The sequence below is a fragment of the Mustela putorius genome, unplaced genomic scaffold, assembly GCF_011764305.1.
Source record: "Mustela putorius furo isolate JIRA1106 unplaced genomic scaffold, ASM1176430v1.1 tig00000905_pilon_pilon_pilon, whole genome shotgun sequence".
Taxonomy (NCBI): domain Eukaryota; kingdom Metazoa; phylum Chordata; class Mammalia; order Carnivora; family Mustelidae; genus Mustela; species Mustela putorius.
The window spans coordinates 4,000,618-4,024,134 of NW_025421511.1; the positions used below are offsets into that span (position 1 = coordinate 4,000,618).

General features: G+C 44.6%; 1 protein-coding gene and 1 non-coding gene across 2 annotated transcripts in view; one reads left to right on the top strand and one right to left on the bottom strand.

Moving 5' to 3' along the window:
• CSMD1 (CUB and Sushi multiple domains 1) overlaps positions 1-23,517 on the top strand; it is a 1,951,187-nt gene that overhangs the window by 1,310,964 nt on the left and 616,706 nt on the right. The gene's annotated exons all lie outside the window — the stretch shown is intronic.
• Positions 8,950-9,051, bottom strand: LOC123393627. The gene has a single exon (XR_006608465.1). It is a non-coding gene; the product is annotated as a U6 spliceosomal RNA (small nuclear RNA).

Sequence of the window (23,517 nt, forward strand, 5' to 3'; positions counted from 1 at the left end):
TACATGAATAATTAGCTTAAAAGATAGCTTTTCTGAGGGAGCAATATTAGAGGCATGCCATTCATCCTGTACTTAAAGGGTAGTTTTCCTTTGCTTATTTGGATGGCATTTATATACCCGTTTGGGTTATCTCACAGTTGATAGAAATGGACACTCAGCCCTAGGGTACTGATTTTCATCAACACATCATACGCAAGGGCCAGGCTTCTCAGGAAGCAGGTTCCCCACGTCGTGAGTGATGTGAGTTATTTGGAAGGGCGTGCGTCTCATTAGTAGGTATTTAAGATACACGGGCTTCTGAGATACAAAAGGTTTTCAGACAATTGATGAAACTGGGTGAAATTTAAAATGAAGTAACTTCTACAGGGATTCTGTTAGTGTACAGTGTTGAGTGCCAAGGGGGTGCTGAGTGTGGTGGGCAGTACCACTCCCCCGACACAGAGCTAACGTGCCACACAGTTGAGGAATGAACGCTCGGGTCAGCTCACTTGCCCCACGGTAACCCAGTGCTTAGGGCCACGGACCAAAGCCGCAGCCTCTACTCCACGGTCACTGTTTACTTCTGTACATAATGCAGTGCGGATAAAGGGGGAAAAGATGATAAAATCCAGCAGAAGGAAGTAAATGAGTTATTTCAGGCAGAGCTAAAGCCGAAGAGAATGAAATGTGTCAGTGCGAGTGTCTGAAAACAAGCATTCAAAATCATCCAGACAAATAAACGGTTTTTTTTTTAGAACTCAAATGTAATTTACTTCCTGGTTTCTTAAGATATTTCAGAATATATAAATATATTAAGAGATACAGGTGCTAAACAAATGAATATTCCTTATGTCTATATTTGTCATCAGAGATAAAATACTGAAGCCCAAAGGGGAGATGACGACTTCGTCTGTTTGGCAGGACAGGTGGCGGCCGTGGGGCTGAGGCCGTGCAGCCCAGGACTTTCCTTTCAGCAGCGGGTCCCTGGACACGAGAGCCTTGCGTGGTGAGAGCAGGCAGGGCTGCGCATCGCTGTGGACGGCGTGAGCTGCTGTAATCAAACACAATACGCTGTGGCAGGACCCACAGACACACGTTCTCACAGTCTGGAGGCCGCGACATCCCCCGTCAAGGTGGGGCAGACAGTTTCTGGTGAGGGCTCTCTGCCTGGCCGGCACACGGCAGCCCTGTCACTGTGTCGTCAGGCAGTGAGGAGAGAGGCCTCAGGTCTGTCCCTCTTCTTGTAAGGACACTAATCCCAACGGGGGCCTACTCCCATGACCTCGTGTAACCCTGTTTACCTCCCAAGGGCCTCACTTCCAGATAGCACCATGTTGGACGTTAGGGCTTCAACGCAGGAACGCGAACATCGGCGCCACGCACCGCCTGCTTTTCGCCTGTGGTCTTCCCACCCCAGGTCTTCACGTGCTCATGAACAGAGAAACCAAGACAGTAGCGCCCCACGCTCTGCTGAGTAGCACGAGCGTCGTGTGTGCTGGACCCTCAGGGCACGGAGACGTCTCTAACAGCAGCATTTCCCGGAGGAGGAGGTGGGCCAGGCCGAGGGTGTGTGCTAGGTGTGTGCCACGCTGACCGGAGGGAGGGGTCTGTCCTCTGCCCCTGGTTTAGGGTGGTGACGACAAAGGGCCCTGTTGCAGAAGACACAGGGGGAGGACGGCGCTCGAATGACCGCTGGCGGGCAGTGAGGGGAGGCACTGCGCCCCTTTGACAAGGGGTTTCGTGGCTGAAGAGATGTCCCAAGAGATAGAAACACAGGCAGGGGCTGCGGTGTCGTCAGGACCCCTGCGCCCCTGAGCCTCAGGACCCTCTGGTGCAGACGACTCGGAAGCCGTGGGTTTCGGCCTGTTTCTGTTTCCCGCCTGCACGACACCACGAGCAAAGGCGCCTCGCGCAGTCACCGTCTTTGAGGACGCAAAAAGCCTTCGCTGTCGATTTGTCCTGAAACCACCCTTTGAGCCCTCCTTGTCTGAGAAGTGTCGTGGGAACGTCGCTGGGCCCTTATTTTGGAACCCGTTCCACTGTCTGGGAGCCTTACTTACCTTTTGTTTTATTTTACTTTTAACGATGTTACTTATTTATATGGGAGGGAGAGAGAGGAGGGGGAGGGGCCGAGGAGGGAGCCCGACTGGGGGACTCGATCCCAGGCCCCTGAAGTCAGGACTGCGGCTGATGTCAGAAGCGTCACCTGCTGAGCCAGCCAGGCGCCCCCGTACTTTTCTTTTAATTTCGGAAGAGTTCGCACGGGCTACTGTAGCGGCAAGACTGGGCTCGCCGTCTCTTCTCGGCTGTGAGCTGTGTGCCCAGCACGGGTGACTCTTCTCCACTCGCTCTCCTTGTCCGTGCAGTGCGGGTACTACTATCGAATATCTGGGATTATGATGGTATATAATGAAGCTCTGGAAAATGCTCAGCATGGCGCCTGACACGTCGCAAGCATTTAATTAGCACAAGTATTCCATTAGCTAACAAATCACGTACACTACCCGTTCTATTTAAGACTAATTATTATCTTTTGCTCTGTTTATAGTAATGGTAACGACCATGACAGCATTTTCTATTTGAAAATCTCTGATTTCAAGGAGACCTGCTTGGAAAATGATGGCTTCTACTGAGCTGGTGTTAATTGGTTCTCCTACTGCATAATATAGCATATGTGACATCCTGTTTGAGGAGTGATTTCCGCATCCATGTTTAAAGAATGTGGCATATCTGCTGAATTATCAGTTTGCAATCAATTAACATGGGTTACGTACAACCAACAGAAGGAAGATGACCATGATGCAATCTGCTTTTGACATTATCGAGGACACCGCCAGACCTTATATTGTGTCAAATCCTCATTCCGAATGCCCGGCAATGGGACAAAACGGCAGTTTGTAGGGTTCCTGATGATGGCATAAGCCACACCAGTGGCTACTGCACATGTCTGTGCCTTTATTCTCCGGAGAATAGTTACAATTTCTTTGCAGGCTAAAATCCATACTCCTATTATGCAGCAAGCCAGCTGATTGGGTGTAAGTTAAAAATATCTCACACCGTAAATGCTTTATGTATAAGTTGCCAGTGCCCCCTAGGTCGAGGGAGCTCAGTTATTCAAGTTAAAATTAACTTCTGAATCAAGTATGTGCATACTGAGAGGCAGGCTCTCGGTGAAATACTGAAGATGCGAATGCTTCTCCTGTAAAATGTTTATGAGCATTGCAGTTGGGTCGGTTGTTAAACAAGTTCCTGCTTGTCATGAGGCAAGAGCCAAGTTGTGCCTAGAGATGGAGGAGAGATGAGGCTCTTTCTTCAAATGCTTTCATTCCATATTCTTGCTAAGTAATTGTCTTGTCCTAAGTCACGAAACTGTGTCTCTCTCTTCGGGTACCTGCCTCGTTTTCCATGTACCTGTTACGCTGGGTGGTAGGGGATACAGACTTCGCAGGAGCACGTGGAGAAGATACCGGATGCAAATACATGTGGGGGTGTTTATTGTGGTTCAGACCCAAATGACGTACATGACAGGGCTATTATCCTCTCTTTCTGAGCCTTTCCAGCAAGTGCCGAAATCCCGTTAGTCTAACAGCACAAGAATTTCCTTTAATCTCTTCCTTCTCTAGTCTAATTAACGGATTCATTTACTATTAACTCTGTAAACACTTAGTGAAAGTCTACAATATATTATACTGCGAAAGAGAAATAAACGTTAATAAGTAAATTAAAGCAGGATATGTGTTGTAATAGATTTACAAGGAGGGATAGGAATTAAGAAGGGGGAAAAGATCATCGACTCTCTTTGGGGTGCCGTGGTTGGAGAAAGCTCGATAAAACTGAAACCTGTGGGTTTGGTCCTGGAGAGTGCAGCGGGAGGTTTCTGTCTGCCTCTCGTACTCAGTGGTGTGCTCGTCAGTGTTTAACTGTGAGTTATGTGAGGGGTAGAGCCTGATTTATAATATTCCTCAAACTGTCTGGTCTAAATATTTTCATGTTGGGCAGTTTCTTGCTGTCAGTATGACATCACTGCGCAATAATACGCAGTACAACTCCCTTAGGGCGTGTCTCCACCAGATCAGCACTGGGGAAGTAGCTAGCCTCAAGGGTGCAGATCAAGGCCAGATACAATGAAATGACTAGAAATGTGTGAGATCCAAGGAGTTTTTACATCTGATTTAAAGTATCAGATTTAATCTTACATTTATACAATTTAACTAATAGAGGCTAGGTTTAATGATCAGTCATCTTGCAGACTTTCTTAGTACTTAACACGCACCTCTCGCATGCTGATATAAATGTACCATTGAATTTTTTATACTCTTTCTGAGATCAGTAACCAGAATATAAGAGCATATCCTGAATGTTGACACACACACATGACAACAAGTGAAATGGATAAGCTGATTAATGGTCAGTCCTTTGGGGCAAGAGCTTCAGAAAGACTTTAAGATTCTCTGTCAGCTTCTTCAGTTATGGTCTAGAGTCCTTTGATTTAAGGTTTAGAATTGTTTTTAAATATTACGAACTTTATGAAAATGTTACAGATATGTCAGGCTCTTTTCTGTTAACTTCTGCAACGTTCTAACTACAAGGTCCCTTTCCTTGGATTTCATTAAGATAAAAAGATTTTAAAAAGGAAAAAGAGTAGACAATTGAAAAATCTCTGAAACTACATAAGTGCATTTGGAAGAGTCTACTTTGGAAGCAGCTATGCTCAGCACTATGCCACCAGCGCAGGAAGAGTCTACTCTGGAAGGGACGAAAGGTGTCTGCTGTCCTTTACTTCCTTCAGGTGTCGTTGAGCCGCTCGTGTTTTTGCTTTTGAATTATTTTAGGTTCGTTGACATGGTCAGCCCAATGAAACTAAAACTATACTGTGATAAACACTCTGGTATGATTATCGCCATGAGAACAAGATAGAAATAAACCATTTATACACATTGGGAACTTTGTTGAGAATACAGAGTAAAAATTTATCATTTTTTGGTCATTCAAAGCAGTTGACTTTTATCCCATTTTATTGTCAATTTTTAAATTTTATTTTGTCAGTGTTCTAAGATTCACACCCAGTGCTCCATGCAATTCGTGCCCTCTAACATTTTAAAACACTGCAAGAAACCAAAAAAGTTGGGATGCTTTGTAAATGACCATGGCCGGAATAAAGCGTCCTTGCACAAATTCACTATGTGTCATGGCGTCTCATCTAAAATGATAATTTTCTGAGCCTTCTGAGCTGTAGGAGATTGTGCCTAAAATACAATCTAGAATATCTAGACACAGTTGTATATACAGCGTGTTTTGAAAAAAATTTAAAAACATACCAACAAACAAACAAACAAACAAACAAAAAACCACGGGCTTCCCTCTGCTTGCTCTTACTCTGTTGAAACTATGTTTAATGAAGATCCAGTCCTTTGGCTGCAGTGACTCCTCTGCCCACGGCCCATCTTCTAAAGTGAATGCCAGAGAAAATAAGGCTAAGAATGATGACGATGATGGTGTTTACTGTCATCTTCACATGAACCTGAACTCATGCAGCAGCAGGCTGTCGTCCCTGACGAGCGAGAGCTGGCTCGGAGATGAGGAGAGACCCCGTGACACTGAGAAAGCAGCCAGGGAGCAGGGCACGGAGAATGGCTTCCCCGCCTCCAGCGCTTCCCCAGGCCGGCCTGATTGAAACACATTTCTTGTAATTGAAGCACCTGATGCAATTTGGGGAAAATATGTGTGCGCATCAATTTTTGCTTCAAAATGAAAACAAAATATAAATCAGAATCTTACTATGCTTTGGAGAAAAATACTAGCTATAAACAAAGGATCATAAAACTAGAATTTTAAAGGAATTTAAACCACTCAATCTGATGAAATCAAAATCCTAAGAGGGTTTTGAAAGCTGATTACTACTGCCAGTTACGACGCCTAAAACCTCCATAAAATATATAACTATATTGTACCTGAGATTTTACAAAGAGCTTTCCTGCCTCCAATTCTCGGTACCACAGAAAATTTACCATGGAGGTGAGGGGGGTGGTCAGTAGGCTTCCTTTCTGCCTAGAGTCACCTGGGGCTCAAGAAGTTCAAAACAAATTTATTCCCATGGACACTCATTTATTGGGTCAGCAGATACTCATTGGATGCCTTTCTGCATTTTTGTTGTCATTCTGAAATCTCTGGGTGTACCACCAACCTTACACAGCTTGTGTTCTGGTGGGCTGAGCACCGATGAACAACTACGCCAAGTAATGAAGAAGGATACCAGGATCAGAGGATAGAAGAAGGTGGTGGATATTGTTGTACATCACGTTGGTCAAGGAAGCCCCGTCTGTTCAACCAGCTTTGGCAGAGTCTGGTAGACGGAGAGGGCTTGAGCCCAGAGGAGACCAGCAGCGTTCCAGGAGGATGGCTGGCACATGATTGGTCTCTTCGAGAGACAGTCAGGAGGTCCGTGATGCCAGAGCAACATGAGGAGGGAAAAATTAGTTGGAAGAAGGAGGAGGGTTTAGGGAATTGGGTGGCAGTTCACATGGGGCCACATAAAAAAATAGTTTTTATTCTACCTGGAGTAGTAAATCTCTGAGGTATATTTATTGGGGGAGCCAGTCTCGTCTTCCTTAGGTTTTAGAAACACCACACACATTGCTGCTGGGAGAGGGCACTCTTCCAGGAAGACGGGAAACAGGAAGAGGAGGTAGGAGGCTCCTGTAGAGCTGCAGATGAGCGACGAAGCTGCACCTGTGCGGAGGACACGCGAATCGAGCAGCTGCCATGTCCTGCAACTCCTTGACTTCAAGCCCAGGTCTGTCCTTCAGGATACAACAATAGCCAGGCAAGGGAACCTCCTATTTTCTAGCATTTTGAGTAGGTGTTTAACATCCCAACATATGTATGCCCTCTGATGTCAGGAGAGGAGGATCAAAGTCCTCCATTACCCCGATGCTTTGCATCGTTGATGGTCTAATGCCAGTGTCACTTTCTCCGAATTGGCCAGAGTAGCAGCAGGAAGCCTGGGATTGATTAAGCCAGTGTCTGTTACGTGCCGTGTCCTTTCCATCCTCTTTATATCCAATTCCCGGTGCCGTGCCTCACTCAAAACAAGTGGTTAGTTAATACCTGTCGAATGGATAAAACATACAACTAATGGGTATGTCAATGAACAAGCGATGTTTCTAATAGGTCATGATTTTCATGTCCCTGAATATGGTCATTCAAGTTGTCTTCCCCTCTGCCTCCTGAAAACTCAATTTTCCTTTGCTCAAGATTTGTGACCTTGGGACTGTCACTGTCAATATTTGGTTGGGGGAAAACCATTGTTTGAATGAATGAAGGAAGTACAAATAAGTGTTTTATCAGGATGCACGTGGCAATGCTGTGCCTTGCCCAGTCAAGCCCAGCTGAGAAATGCTCTGAGAAATGGGGCCAGAAAGGAGATTGCTGGTTATGCAAAGAGGCAAAGTGATAGCAAACTGAAAAAACAGAGAAGAAAACACAGAAGAAAAACTTTTACTTCAAATTGTGTAACATGCTATCTTAAATTTTAGTTGTTGTTGTTTTTAAGTTGTGTTTCCAACTCAACTTTTTCTCATTTGCTCATAACTATTTATCTAACCATTCTGACTTTGAGAATAATTACCAATTTTTGTGTATAAAATGGCTTCCACAAACATATGTGCATTAGGGTCAGTCCTTAGTCTTTGAAGAAAGATTAGCGTCAGCTTCAAACGTATGGATTCAGTTGAATGAAACATTTTCAGTGAAAGTCTATGCTAGTCTGTTTCATGATGGTTCCGTGCCCCACCTGCATTTATCATGCCTTCAAGAGCTATGACAGGGAGAAAGTACAATTCAGTGTACCATTGTGATGAAGGTTGGTAGGTATCAGAGCAGTGTGACCATGATACCTGCAGGTCTGCAGTGTGCCCTGGGATTTCTGTTCCCATGACTGCCAAGGCTATGTGCTCCCTCCCTTCAGAGCTCCTCTTCTCTTTTATACGAAGAGCTGTTGATCCTTGAGAACTCAGTTCAGATATGACCTTGTCCTGAAAGCCTTCCCTTACCCCCAATCTGGTTAAAGGTCTGGGTCTTCAGAGCAGCCTGAACAAAGACAGACCTTTCTGTGCACGCCTCTGTTCCTCCCCGACCTCATCCCTAACATCCTCTCTCACTGGGCTCCAGCCACAGCAGTTTCCCCGTGACATGGCTCACAAGATGGTACCCACAACCTTCTCTCTCCTCTTACGCATACTTGATTTTTCTTGTAGCACACATCATCTGACGTGTCATGGGATATATTAATATATATATTAATATACATCAATATAAGAACTAATATGTGTGTATATTCTATCTCTGCCCATATCTCTAATCTGCACACTGGTCTGTCTCCTCACCAGAACGTGAGTACATGGAAAAGCCCCTTCTTGCCCCCGACACAACACGCTGCTATTTCCCAGTGTCTGTAGGATTGCCGAGCTCACACCAATCACTCAATGGTTGTTTCAAGAATGAAGATATGAAATGATCTGAGCCCTTTCAGGACTGTGTAGTATTTATCTGTTTGCTACAGTCTGGGTTCTTACAATTAGACTATTCACTTTATTTCCATATTTTTTACACCTAGGAAAGCACATGGAATGCTGCACACATTTAAGAGTTACTTATTATTATCATTATAATGTATTTTTTAAAGAGGCTCCACACCCAGTGTGAGGCTCAAACTGAAGACCCTGGGATCAGGAGTTTCGTGCTCTACTGACTGAGCCAGCCAGGTGCTCCCAAGTATTGCTTGTTGAATGAATACGTGTGCTGGGCACGCTGGTCATATATATGTTAATAGCAACAATTAATCATGATCTTATCTTTATCAAATTATACTCTGAATTAAAATAGTGACATTAAAGTCACACATAAAGCTTTATAATCAATTTTTAAAATTGCATTGAATATATCCTTAATTTTTTATGAGATATATTTGACAAAAACAGGAGTCTTTTTCCAAATTTGGGTGTCATCCTTGTGCAGGGACCATTCTAATTTTCCCTGTACTTTTCCAGTTTCAAGATGGTGCGACTGAGCACTGATAGGAACCTTCAAGTAGCAAATATACATACTTATAGCATTTAAGTTATATTTGAAGCGTATTCTTATGTCACTTCTAATGAGCTCCAGAGAGACGAGGGTAGGATGACACTAAAGAAACGAGGCATAGGAACTGGAGCCCTTTGCAGTGTGGATCAAACAAAGACAAATCATCAGAAAACCACCGCTGAGTTCCGCAACAAATGAGGCGGTCAGTCTGAGTCTCTGATCTTCAGAGCATTTCTAAGGTTGTGCTGAGGAGCAGTCTGGGTCTCAAGCTGCCTCCTTCCGTGAATACTTGACTATATTTTAGCGCTTACTTTAATTCATTTTATATTGAGTGAATTTAATGCTTTGAGACATGTCATTGTGTGTTTATCCCAGTTAAGTGGAATTTTTCAGTATTTTTCCCAGGATTTTTAGAACTCCACTGAGTCAACTACTTGATTAAAATTAAGTTGACAACAAAGAATCCTAATCCTGATTATTTTTCTGATAAATTATACTTTATTTGGTCAAACCAATACCTAAGTTAGAGATATACAAAACTATATATTGTAGCAGTAATTTTAAATGTATTGGTTAATATTCAGGAGGTAAAATTCCTTATCAAATAGAAACATTCATATTATAATGATTGTTAATCCCTGAGATTGTATACATCCCTTGGGTGTCATTTAAAAATCAGTCAGGTGGGTGGTGTGTGGTGTGTGTGTGTGTGTGTGTGTGTGTGTATGTGTGTGTGTGTATACAAAAAACTCAAACACCTTTAAATATATATATTTAATTCCTTGATGCACAGGTAGACAAAACAAAACCCTGGTGAAATGTAATATTTTTATGGATTTTTTTCATGTCATTGGAATTCAGTCTGAAGAGTGGTTGGTATGTTGCCTTAGTGATAAACTCTTAACTACTTTAATCCTGATCGTCTTGATAAGTGCTGTGGATAGTTCTAAGAGTGTTTGACTGTGTCCCCTGTTTTAAATGTTAATCTGGACATTTTAATTAGGAATCTGTATTCAACACCATGATGAGACAAAAGGCCAGCCATTTATAGCATCTGGGTGTAATGGAAGGGAGGGAAAATGCTCCTGATTTTCATGGTGTCGCTGAAATGGTGTGGTGACGGCTGAAACAATGCAAGACAGGTGAAAATCCAGATTTCTTATCCTACTTTCTTTCCCTCATGGGAAAAAAAGGATCCTTTTGACCCGCTATCAATATGACATCCCCTTGACGTCTTTTAGACGTCGTGTGCATGTTAATTCTGAGTTAGTGGTGCTTCCTTACCAATTTCCATTTTATCTAAAATAACATGGTTTGGGGGTAGACTTGGTTCAGATGATTAAAATGGAACAGGAGCAGAAACGCCTTCCTTGTGTAATCACAAGAGTGGTGATTTTGAGACAAAAATTTGGGTTCACTACCTTGTCTGACTGTTGGAGATTTATACTGTGCTTCAGTGAAGCTGGTGGAAGCCCCGTCTCCGTGACGATCTCGCGTACGTCTGAACCTCGTCCTTCTCGTGCGTCCTACCCACGCGTCCTTTCACCACGCACAGGACACTGTTGCTTGAATATCTCCTGGTCACATCCACCTCGTCATGTCCCAGCCTGGGCATAGCACCTTCACCTGAGACAAGGGTCTTCTCGTTTGCAGACTTCCTTGTCTTCCAGCAGTATCAGGAGTGTCTCACTCCGTGGAGAAAGCCCTCTCTAATCTTCCTTTAACAAACCATTCTTTTCCCTGCGTTGGCCACTCCGTTCTGTCTGCGTCAAGGCTAAGAGTCTCAGCCGCTCTTCCTGCTCCCTGTCCTCCTCCTCTTCCAAGGATGCTGCTGGTCCTGGCCCGCATCACCCACACCTCTGCAGACTCTCATCTTCCTCATGGATTTTTTTCCCCTTTATGTTCCACACTTTTCCTTTATCACTGTTTCCGACAAATAAAGTGGAGTCTTGATATTTACCTGTTAAAGTTAAAAAGAGATGGACAGAAACAGAAAGACACAGAGAGAGTATTTAAATAAACAGTTTTCAGAGTTAGAGGGTGCAGGCCGATTTCCTGCATAAGCGTATGCCCTGGTGAGCATGAGAAGAAAAACACAACTCTCCCCTTCTCCTGGTGGACGGTAGTTGATTAGGCTGTATTTCCTAAACTCACTGTTAATCCCAGGCTGATTCAGACTGGACACATTTTATTTTTAAACTTCATGCAGTATCTTTGGAGCCTCACTCTTGCATTCTAGCAATGTCTCATTAAGCATGTTGCTACCTTGCTTAAACACAGCTACAAAACAGTTCTTTTTCAGTATTGTCAGCCACATGGAGTAAAAATTCTTCTACTTGTCTGTGAAGATTGTCTTCTCTCATAAAGTCTCCTCTCTCCTGCAGCCTCTGGACACTACATCCTCATCTGCTCTGTTCTCCCAGGCATAATACTCTCCATCTCTAGGGACATGCTGTCTTCCCCCTCCAGGCTACGGACGCTGCACGGTCTTGAGGACTCATCTAGAGCGTTGCTCACTTTGGAAAGCCTGTTACCTCCCGTTCCGTCTCTGTTTTCTCTTCTCCGGCTGTGGTGGTCGCCACAAACACAGACGAGCCCAGGGGCTAACCATGTGGACTTTGATCATGTCCCTCAGCTCCGTGTGGCTGGTCTTGCCTCACTGTCTCCAGGAGCTTCTGTACATGGGAAGTAGACTTGCACATGAAAATGTCTGCCCTTGAGTCTTAACCAAGTCGGTCACACACTGGCTCCATCAGCGAGAACTAAGAAAAAGCCACCTGAGCCACACCTCAGTCTGCAGACGCTTCCCAACCTGTGTGTTTGCTGGGGTGGTCTAACGGCCACCGTGAGAACGGCCCTCAGTGCCCTGTCAGCCTCTCTGTGTCAGGCACCGTGATGACCGGTGATAGCTCAGGCATCCCACGGGAGGAGCATTCCTCCTGCTGTGACCATCCCCATGCGACAGGTGGGGAAACAGAGGAACATAGAGGTCAATGAACGTGTACAAGATCCCCAGCTTAGGTAAGGCGTGGAGGAGGAGCCAGTCTCGTGGTCAAATCGAGTAATGCCGGTGCAAGAATTTTACAAGCTGACAGTGTCAGGCACATACATGACCAGTACGTCTTATTTCTGGGCCAGTGGTGGAGCACATAGTCAGACCGGGTGAAACCCGACGGTTAGAGAGGTGTTGTTCAAAATGAGCAATGTGTGATTCAGTTTCGTTCTTAGGAGTTTGGAGTTACTGCTCTTCCTCCGGGTTACACCATCAGGATCTGCTCCTGCTTCAAACTTTCATTTTCATATTTCAGATTCATATGCATTATTTCTCTAAAGAAGTTAAGATTTTATAGTCCATTTGGGAATGTTATTTTATGCCCTATGATTTTACTCCCTAGTTATATAGCATATTGAGAATTCATTATATTTACTGATTGTTTTTCATAAAGGTGTTAAGAGAATTAATATAACAGAGTTTATAACAGAGTTTGAAATGGATTTGAGCTTCTTTGAAAAGCCCATCCTGTTCATAAAAACATTATTTTCTTATCTTCTTTACAACCTCACCACTGTCGTTCTCTTACAGTGGGAGACCCCAAAGGGATTAACTCATAGTTAGTTCCATTGTGCAGAGAAGAAAAAGTAGGGCTACTCAGGGGTGGTAGATAAAGGGAATACTCTCATGGCTTAGGCTTCTCTTTGTGTGGGCTACAGATTTGAAAAGTAAATGGAGTTCTTGATAATCATAGAGTAATTCTAGACACTGAGGCAAATTACATGTACTCTAAGTTAAAAAAAAAAAAAATTGTTATCAGGGCAAAGGGTACTTAACTAGAGCACCGAGGCTGAAATCAATTTTTCTTTTTTGTAACGACAAGAACATCATTTATCAACAGAGGTGATCATACTTAGAATTTACTACTATTTGTTATCAGTTGTTCCAAAGGCCTTAGAGTAATATACATGATTTTACTTCCCAGAGCCTGGTGCCAGGCCACAGGAAACAATTTTGCATTTTTGTTCTGATTTCTTGGACGTGCAGCAAGTAATACTTAATTTCAGGAACTTGTGCTATTTATATAAATTTTTCTGAAATACTTATATTAGCATTGAGAAAATTAGACTCATTTCTAGTACAGGTGACCCCTGAACAACATGGGTTTAAGTGGTCCACTTGTACACAGGTTTTTCAATAAATAAGCACAGTATTATAAAAGTATTTTCTCTTCTTTATGATTTCCTTCTTAACATGTTTTCCTCGAGTTTACTTTGTAAGAATGTGGCATTTAATACACAGAACATGCAAATAGGTATTGGTCGACTCTTTGTGTTATTGGTAAGGGTTCCAGTCAACAATAGCCTAGTAAGAGGTTGAAAAAGCCAAAGTGATCCGTGATTTTCAGCCCTGCAGGAGCAGCGTCCCTAACCCCTGCGTAGTTCAAAGGTCACCTGTAGATGTGACCCCTCCATATTGAATTAGTGACAATCTTCTGAAGACCTAGCATTATTTTAAGTGAATGTGCTGTGAATATTAGGTCTTCATGGCATATGAAACTTATACACATTACACACTCTTTAAGAAAAATATTTTCTTTAAGAAAAATATTTTATTTATTTAGTGGACAGAGAGAGAGGGAGCACTAGCGGGGGGAACCACAGAGGGAGAGGGAGAAGCAGGCTTCCCGCTGAGCAGGGGGCCCAGTGCTGGGCTCAAGTCCAGGAATCTGGAATCATGAACTGAGCCGAAGGCAGACGCTTAACTCACTGAGCCACCCAGATGCTCCTGGTTTTTTTTGGTTTCTTTCTCTTTGCTTGTTTAATTCTTGTTCTTTTTTCCCAAATGTTTAGTCTTGTACAGATCTTTGATATGATGAGGATACAATTTACTGTCAGTTTATTACAGACATTGTGAGCAAGAGCCCAAGAAAAGTCCGTTAACCCGGCAGCAGCTTGGAAACTGGGCTTCTTGCAGGGGACATGGGAGCCTGAGTGTTCAGTGGGGTGTGCCCTGGGCTCAGAGCCCAGTCTGCATGGTCATGGAAAGGGGGAGTTTTGAGAAGGGAAGCTGAGACACTGAACAACCGGGTAGCAGCGGACAATGGGCTGCGGTGATCATTTGACCCACTTAGAATTGTGTTCCTTTCTTTTATTGGTTAATTTTCTCCACACACAATGGTATGAAGACGTCCAAAGCAGGGACAATGCTTGCTTTGTGACCAGATGCTAGGGTAGGGGTGCCTGTTTTCATGAAACCACATCATCACAATGTTTTTTTTTTATTTTTTTTATTTTTTTAAAGATTTTATTTATTTATTTGAGAGAGAGACAGTGAGAGAGAGCATGAGCGAGGAGAAGGTCAGAGAGCGAAGCAGACTCCCCGTGGAGCTGGGAGCCTGATATGGGACTCGATCCCGGGACTCCGGGATCATGACCTGAGCCGAAGGCAGTCGTCCAACCAACTGAGCCACCCAGGCGTCCCCATCACAATGTTTTTATGAAACCCTGGACGGGATGTCTGGGTGGCTCAGTTGGTTAAGTGTCCGGGTCTTGGTTTTGGCTCACAGTCTCAGGGTCATGAGTTCAAGTTTCCCATTGAACTCAGCGCTGGGCGTGGAGTTCGCTTGGGGTTTTCTCCATCAAGCATGGAGCCTGATCTAGTAAGTAAATCTTAGAAAGAAGAAAAGCCTGAAGGCAAAATTTTTCCCCTCAGTACACAGATGTCGGTGGTTTTACTCCAGCTTGTGGCCGACTGACGCTTCTTTACTTGATTGCTTTTCTTTTAAGAGAAAGGTTTATTTACTATATGCAGGTTCATATGACATAGATTTTAAAGAGTCAAAACATGCTTTTAGAGATTTTATTTATGTATTTGACAAAGAGAGTGAGAGAGAGCACAAGCACAGGGGGCATCTGAAGGAGAGGGAAGGGCAGGCTCCCCGCTGAGCTGAGAGCCCCACGCAGCACTCGATCCCAGGACCCTGGGATCGTGACCTGAGCCGAAGGCAGAGGCTTTACTGACTGAGCCACCCAGATGCCCCAAGTGTCAAAACATTTTTACAGAAGAGTTAAAATGAAAGACAATACTAGACTGTAAGTTGACACACACCAAAGAGGAAGGAAAGAAGGAAGCATAATAAACACATAAACCTTTACGCATTTTATCTGTAAGTAAGGATACCTGTCTTCGTGCTGTTTAAGAAGGGTCACTCTGGTTCCAGAATTTGCTCCCTTTCTTTGCCAAATGGTTTCCATGGACTCCGGGATGCTAGGTGGAGGAGGAACCATCTTTACCGCAGCCCAGGAGGCTACCCCCGTCTGGTCCCCAGCCACTCTGGTTCCCCCACCAAGGGGTCACCGGCTGTCCCAGCAGCACTCACTGCTGTCGGTGCCTCGAATGTAGAGGGGATATAGATGGTCCTTCTTGACCGGTGGTTTCTCCTCCTCGTGTCCTCCCTCTTAGGAAACAATCTTTCCTTGCCCAGGTAATAGCAACATGTTCTTTTTTTCTGTTTTTAGAGGGGGAGGGGCAGAGGGAGAGGAGGAATGTCAGGCAGATTCCGTGACAAGCATGGAGCCTGATCTAGATATTGATCTCATGACCTGAGATGGTGACCTGAGCCCAAGTCAAGAGTCTGACCCTTAACCAGCTGAGCCACTGAGGCGCCAACCCACAGCATATTACTTTTTAAAATGCTTTTTCCAGTATCACAAGATTGAGGTAAGAGGATCATGAAACCCTGTGTACTCATCACCCAGCTTCCATAATTACCAGCATCTTACCAACTGCAATTTAAGAATAGAGTGTTCTAAAGCAAATCACAGATATACTGTTCCACCCAGAAATCCATGTCTCTAAGCAATACTTTTTTAAAAGATGTATTTATTTATTTTAGGGAGAGAGAAGGAGCGCGAGCCATGAGTAGGGGGAGGGGCAGAGGGAGAGAGAGAGAATGTGGAGCAGGTTCCCCGCGGAGTGTGAGCCCAGTGATCCCACAGCTCAGATCCTGACCTGAGCCGGAACGGAGAGTCTGAGGCTTAACCGACTGAGTCTCCCAGGAGCTCTTCTAAGAAAGTCTTCAGAAACTGACCTACAACAGCATCATTGTACTTAGCACAAATAATGTTTATTATTACATAATATCCATGACACATTTTTTCATTGTCTCAAAAATATCTTGAGACATCAATCTATTCAAATTGGATTCAGATGAGTTCTACTCATTTGCATTTGGTTTTTACATCTTTAAGACCCGTTGAGTCCATCAGTCTTCTCCTCTCTCTCCCTCTGACTACTTATGTGTTGAGGAGGAAGGGTCATTTGTCCCATTAAATATGTCCCATTCTGGACCAGTCTGATTGCATCCTCTCTGGTCATTGTTCTCCTGTCTCCTTTATTTCCTAAAAGTTGATAGTTCTATCTAGGGACTAACTTGACAAAAGAGGTGTGTGTGTGTGTGTGTGTGTGTGTGCGTGCGTGTGACAAAACCCTCCATGGATTGTCCTGCGTACTTCCTATCTGCTCTATATCCAGCACTGATCATGCTCAGTTGTCCTCCTCGTAATGGTGGTGTGGAACGGGGCTCAGGACTGTTAGTAGAGACGCTCCATTACGGTCTTCTCTACCAGCACCGACCTGGTGGGCGGATACCTCACGGAACGTTCTCACCTTGTCCAAGGGCCCACCCGGTAATGTGCTTGAGTCATAAACATGGCTTTGTCCACTTGCGCTAAGTCCATCAGGCGGAGCCCAGGAGATTTTCAGCCAGTGTAGTTTCCCTTTGCTCTCCGGACTCCTGGAGATCGTTTGGATCGGGCCCCGGGAACGTCAGTCTCTCCTGCAACTCAGGAGACCGGACGCCTCCCTTGAGACACCAAGACGAAGGAGGGCTTCTCCCATTGCCCGCGCAGCAGACTCTGCAAAGCATGCTCAGTCTTGCCAGTCATGGAGATAATATTGGGTCCTATATACTTCCAAAAATAATGCTCGCCATGTTTTGCCAGTGCGCTGAAATTCCTGTGTGTCACAGTCACTGGAAGACATTCTCGTGTAAGAGCCTGAGTCCGCATGATGTGTGCACCCCCCCAAAAAAGCTAGGGTACAGTGGAGGACACTGGGCCGAGGCTCTCAGGGATGTGAGACTTGGCGGGGTGACGTGAATGCCTACACTACCCACCTCTGCCACTTGGTTCAGAGAAGCTTCACATAATGCGTTAGCTGGATTGGGTCATTTTATTTCAATTTTTTTTTAAAGATTTTCTTTCTTCATTTGAGAGAAAGAATGAGAGATAGCATGAGAGAGGGAGAGGCAGACTCCCCATGGAGCTGGGACCCCGACGTGGGACTCGATCCTGGGACTCTGGGATTGTAACTTGAGCTGAAGGCAGTTGCCCAACCAACTGAGCCGCCCAGGCACACTGGATTGGGCCATTTTAGCAAAATACCCGAGACTGGGTGGCTTAAACAAGAGAAATGTATTTTCTCACAGTTTTGGACTTGGGAAGTCCACAATCAAGATTCTGGCCAATTCTGTTAAGGGACAGATGGCCCCTGCCTGCTCTGTTCTCACATGCAGAGAGAGGGTGAGAGCTCGCCTACGTTTCCTCTTACAGGGACCCTAATGTGTTAGTGTCAGATCAGGGGCTCGCTCTGAGGATGTCACTGAACCCTCACTACATTCTTACTGGCTCTATCTCCAGATTCAGTCCCATTCAGTGTATTAATGTTGGGAAGACACAGCTCAGCCCATGGCAGACCTATGCAAATTACAGCCCCCACCGGGGACCCTTTCTGCCATTGGACTCGCTGCCTACCGGTGGTCGTCATGACCGTTACAGGAGTGAGCGCTGGCAAAGAACCTAGAACCCAGAACCTCAGAGAGCACAGAGAACACTTCACCCACAATGATGGGTCACAGTTGCAAATCAGGAGGGTGTTGTCACTCTAAATCTGATTCCTCATCGTCAAATGGAACACAAATGTTCCAGTCTGAGCAGTGATCGTGTTGGACACGGGTCACCTGCACCTGTTAGCTGCTATCTCATAGCTCCTCATTCAAAATACAGTTTAGAAATACTAAGAAGAAGATAAAATGCCAAACTCATCCAAGTGGGATTTCCTCGTTTGCTCTATTAATAGTTGCTTCTTTTTCTCAGGGATATGCACTATGGTAGTTGTTTTGACCCTTTACAAAACCAGCCTTACTTTTAAGTCATATAATTTTACACAAGGGTCATAAAAATAATCTGTTATGTTATATGTTAGCAGAAAGAATATTTCTACTTTTTAAACCATATATAGCTTTACTTGCCTCATTCTTGAGTAAATATGACATAACACATTTAAGCCATAAAGTAAAAGTAGCATGACTTTTCTTAGGCATTAAATATAGTTTGATCTGATGTCTTATATACATGAAACATCACAGAATAAGCATGCCCATTCACAGCAACTTTCTGAAATAAGAAAAGTAACCACATCACATATACCGTATTCCACAAAAGTTTCTGCTGTTGTCAGCAAAGGCACATAGCTCAAATTCTTGGCAGTATTTGTTTGAAATAAAATGTCACATTGACTTCAAGGCTAGAAGTATTTTTGCTAGAAGCAAAAAATAAAAAATAAAAAAATAAAAAAGGGCACTTATCTAGTATTAGCTGAATGTTTAAATTTTATTTTAAAGTGTCAGAGATGATGGGATGCCTGGGTGGCTCAGTTGGTTAAGCTGCTGCCTTCAAGTTGGGTCAGGATCCTGGGGTCCTGGGATTGAGTCCCGCATCGGGCTCCTTGCTCGGCAGGGAGCCAGCTTCTCTCTCTGCCTCTGCCTGCCTCTGCCGGCTTGTGTGCTCTCTCTCAATCTCTCGGACAAATAAATAAATAAATAAATAAAATCTTTAAAAAAATAAATAAATTGTCAGAGACAGCACGTGTTGGGATGAGCACTGGGTGTTACACGCAACTGATGAGCCATTGAACACCACATCAAACACTAATGATGTAGTAGGTTGGCTAACTGAACATTACAAACAATAAATAAATTGTCAGAGATGATTAAACCCTAAATTCTAATTACAGGAAAGCATACATGGTTTCGATGTTACTTCTAACCCTTATATAGATTGATGTGGGAACTTCGGATACAAGGTGGTAATCGTGAAGGCTTCCAGAGTTTCGAATGTGAAATGCTAATTTTCCATGAACTCAGTATTCTACGTGGCTGTGATCATCAAGTCGTCCGCACCCCTCGGAGCTTCTCTAACCCTCTGGGCACAAACCTGCTGGTCTACCACCACCTGCAGCTCTCACCCTCCTTCAGTCCTCCCCGGACCCTCCGGTGAGCCGTGGGCTCGCAGAGGAGGGGGCGGTGCTTTCCTTCTTGCGGAGAGTCAAGGGCAGAGCTGGTGTGAATAAGTGTGGCGTGAGCTCATTAATCCCATGTTTGTTTTTTATGTTTTGGTCTCTTTCTGGTGGCCCTCTCCATTGTTCGTACAGGGCCTTCCCTAGGCGGCGACTCCCAAGGATCCATTTCCTTAGGAACTGCAGTTTGGGCATTAACCCAAATGTTTGGATCATTGCAGAATTCCCCTGGGCGTCCAGGTCTGCTGGAGGCCCCTGGGCTCCCAGGTGTGGCAGGCCTGTCTGGCTTGGCCTCTCTGCTCTGTTTATCCTCTCTCCCAAATGCCTGTGGTCCCTAGAAATCTCAGTTTTAGGTAAGTACGTTAATGCTCCATTTCTTCTCTATTTTCCTGCTTTCAGAGATTGTCTTGGAAGGAATACTCTAGGACCTAAAGTGGCTAAAACAACAGATTTGTTTCTCTTAACGTCAAGAAGTCTAAAGATAGGGATCCCGAGATCCCTAAATGGTGCAAATACATCAAGCTTCTGGGTCGATTTCAGAAGCACTTTTCTTGGCTTGCACCTCCTCCGGGAGGCCCTGTCCCCCCAAGACAATGTCTGGGGCAGTGAGACAGGGCTGGGGACTCATCATGGGGGAGCATCGGTCCAAGATACACCCCCACAGACTTTTCTACCTGTTGGCCTTGCCATGATAGGGTCATATGCCCACATCCTAGAAACTGCCTGCCGGCTGGCAAACTGAGTCTGCGATGTTTAAAGCCTTTGTTATAGGGGAAAACCTGCACCAGCACGAGGAAAAGTGGCAAAGCCTCCAGGTAACGACCCAAACTCCCCACTCTCTGCTTTTACTTGAGCTCATGCAAATTATTTTCAAGACGAGGATGGTGAAGCTTGCCCTATTGCCTAGTCAGTGCGTTCAGTGCAGACTTCTCTGCACCAAGGATGAGGTTTGACTCTTGGAGAGCTCAGAAGCCTTGTGTCTCAGTGATCCGCAGAGAGCAGAAGAGGGAAGAGCATGCACAGCTCTTTGAATGAAAGCCTCTGCTTAGAAAGCTTTCCTGAGCAACAACGCTGTGCGGCTGCGCTCCAGCCTCCACAACCCTTGGCTCCATCGGCACAGAATGTCCTGTGTCCAGAGCACTCACACCCGCCTTTCTCTTCCCTGTCCCGCTTCCTAGTGATGGCCATGCTGCTCTCCGCAGAGCCCCTGCATTAGCTGGTTGGAAACCTTCTCACTCGGGCTGCAGACATCCCCTTCCTCCCGAGGGCTTCCCTCCAACAAGCCGAGTCCGTATACCCTGCACTCTTCTTGAAACAAGTGTGCATGGACATTGTTGAAAAGCAGCACATTGTGTTTCCCAGAAGGATTTCCACCAACCCTCCGCAGGAAGAGGGATCCTGGACCAGGTACCAGAGCCGGTTGGCACACCTGCTCCTTCCCCTTGTTCCTGGCATCACAGGGAGAAGGTTACCCCTGTCCTGCTCCCTCCTGAATTGAAGTCTGGTGCATCTTCCGTCCACTCATCTCTCTCGGTTCAGTCGTGAAAATACTGAAGGATGTGGTTTTCTTTCTTGCTCTCAGAACCAGCCTCTCTTGCTTTCTAACATAGTAGCTAACTTTCTAACTGCAAGTGTATGCTAAGTTATTAATGGTTTAGAAGGTGGAGGTACAGTAGAGGGGTGTGTGTGCGCGTTTTATACTTTCCACTTAATCAACTGGCAGGATTAACTGTCTCCTTTGTTTTTTTATTACTATGTACCGTTAGCCACTGAATAGTACATCATTAGTTTTTGATGTAGTGTTCAATGACTCATTAGTTACGTGTAACACCCAGAGCTCATTGATGCCTCCTGCCTCAGACACCCGCAGGCTGGGCTCTCCCCACTGGGGGCTCCTCCCAGGACCTTGCTCCCTTGGGTTACGCAACAGGTATGTGGCAGGCTACTCAAGAATTAAAGGTGTGTTTGTACCACAGCTATTATAGCAGTGTCATTTGCCACCATAATTATTTAAGTTTAACAAATATTATATAAGCCAATGAAATATGAGTTTAAAAAGGAGAGCTAGCATATTTATAGAAAAATAGCTAAAAATAAAAATTACTCTCAAGTTAGCTGTAGACAAGATGACCGCGAACTCTCGTCTCTGAGCGGAACTTCTTCAAGGACGGGAGGGTAATGCACTCGGTTGCTCACCTTCTAGCAATCAAAAACTGACTGTTTCAGATGAAAACTGATGAGTAATTTATTTTATTGTTATTATTTTTTTTAAAGCTCTTGTCTGTGAACCGGTACTCAAAAGAAAGGGTTGAACGTTAGAACTTAAGTTTGAACCATTCATGTACATTTTCATGTGTGTAGTGAAAGTGAACTGGTCAGACGAAATACAGGCTATCTTTTATGATTTCTCTCTTTAATTGATTTTTTTTAATATGAAGGAAATAAAAAGGCAGGAGAGCATTACTGTGTCAGTGCCCCTACACGTGGCATTTATAATTTGAGAAAGGCATCAAGACCACAAGATGGTCAGTGCCACACCTGAGGCTCCGGGGCTGCCTGTTTGGAGTCCAGGTCGCATCTTCCAGTTCGCAGAGAGCCCGCCCTCCCTGCGGGTCACGAGTTCGGGTGGGAAGCAGGGCTAGTGGGGTGGGAGAGTGCGTGTGCTCTACGGACTCCGGCCATCGCGAGGCTCTGGGCCAACTGGTACACCTGTTGGGAACACCCTGAGTCCTGTTCCTTTCTGCTCAGGGACCACAACTTTCTGTCACCTGCTGGGATGCCCTGTGCCCCCTATGTTTGCTCTGACCTAGGGCTCAGCCATTCTTGCTTGGTTTTCCTTGGATGGCTCTCTCACACCCAGCAAATCAAAGACTGACATGTTGAGAAAGATGTGTTGGTTCTCTGAGTATAAGCAGAGATTTAGCTTCTCTCTCAAACTACTCATGTAATCATTACTAATTCATAATTTTCAGTTTAATTTCTCTTAATATTGTAGATTTGGAGTTTTGTTTTCTCTTAACATTTTTACAGTTTTATTTATTTCTTTTAGAGAGAGAGAGAAATAGAGAGAGTGGTCATGCATGTGTGGACAGGGGCAGTGGCAGAGGGAGAGGGAGAGAAAATCCTCACACGGACTCCCCGTTGAGCATGGGTCCAGATTTAGGGTTCACTCTTAATCACCTTGAGATCATGACCTGAGCCCAAATCAAGAGTGGGACATTCAAACCACTGCACCATCCAGGCACCCCTGTTTACTCTTGATTTTTTCAAATGCTATTTACCCTTCTGTCTGTAACATATCTTCCCTAAACACGTACCCATATGTGTATATACACATATATGTACCCTGAACATTTATACACTCATGTAATATGCATGCTTGATTTAAGCAAAAGATATTTCAACTTGTCAACAAATACTTATCTTTCCAAACTGCACTATGAAGTATTACATAATTTTATAAATCTTTATATTTTTGTTACCTCTAAGTTTTGGCTAGTAATGCCATTTTAAATCAGTACCCATAAAGTATACAGTTCAGTCAAACTGAAGATGAGTACACAGATGCTAAAACTGAAAAGGATGTGTGTGTGTGCATGTGTGCATGTGTATATGTGTTCATGCATGTGTGTGTGTGTGTGTGCAAGCTATAGAGATGACTGGGAATGCGTGGTACCACAGCTTCCTGAAAACACCGGCTATTCTCACACAAATGAGACGTGATCATGGCCATTTCTGCCTCGCTGGGTGTTATTTACTGCCCCCCCTCTCCATGCAGCGACAAGACTTTTCACGTCAGTGATCCAGGTTCAGATCGTGTATTTTATGTGACAACTGTAGGCTGTCATGGGTGAAATGAAACTGTCGGTTCTAGACAAGAGAGCAAGTGCTGGTTGTTACCAGGGATGCGGTCAGGGTGGAGTCTGTCATTCCTGGGAACGAGGGTGAAAGTAAATATAGAATTAAATCTGTCGGTTGTGTATTGGTCATTAGACTTGTGTTACTGCGTAGGGATGGGTCATCTTCAGGACTGTGATGGGACACTGCTGAGACATGGCTCACCCCTGGGGCTGTTGCTTTTCAAACTGGCACATGAACGTTATTGC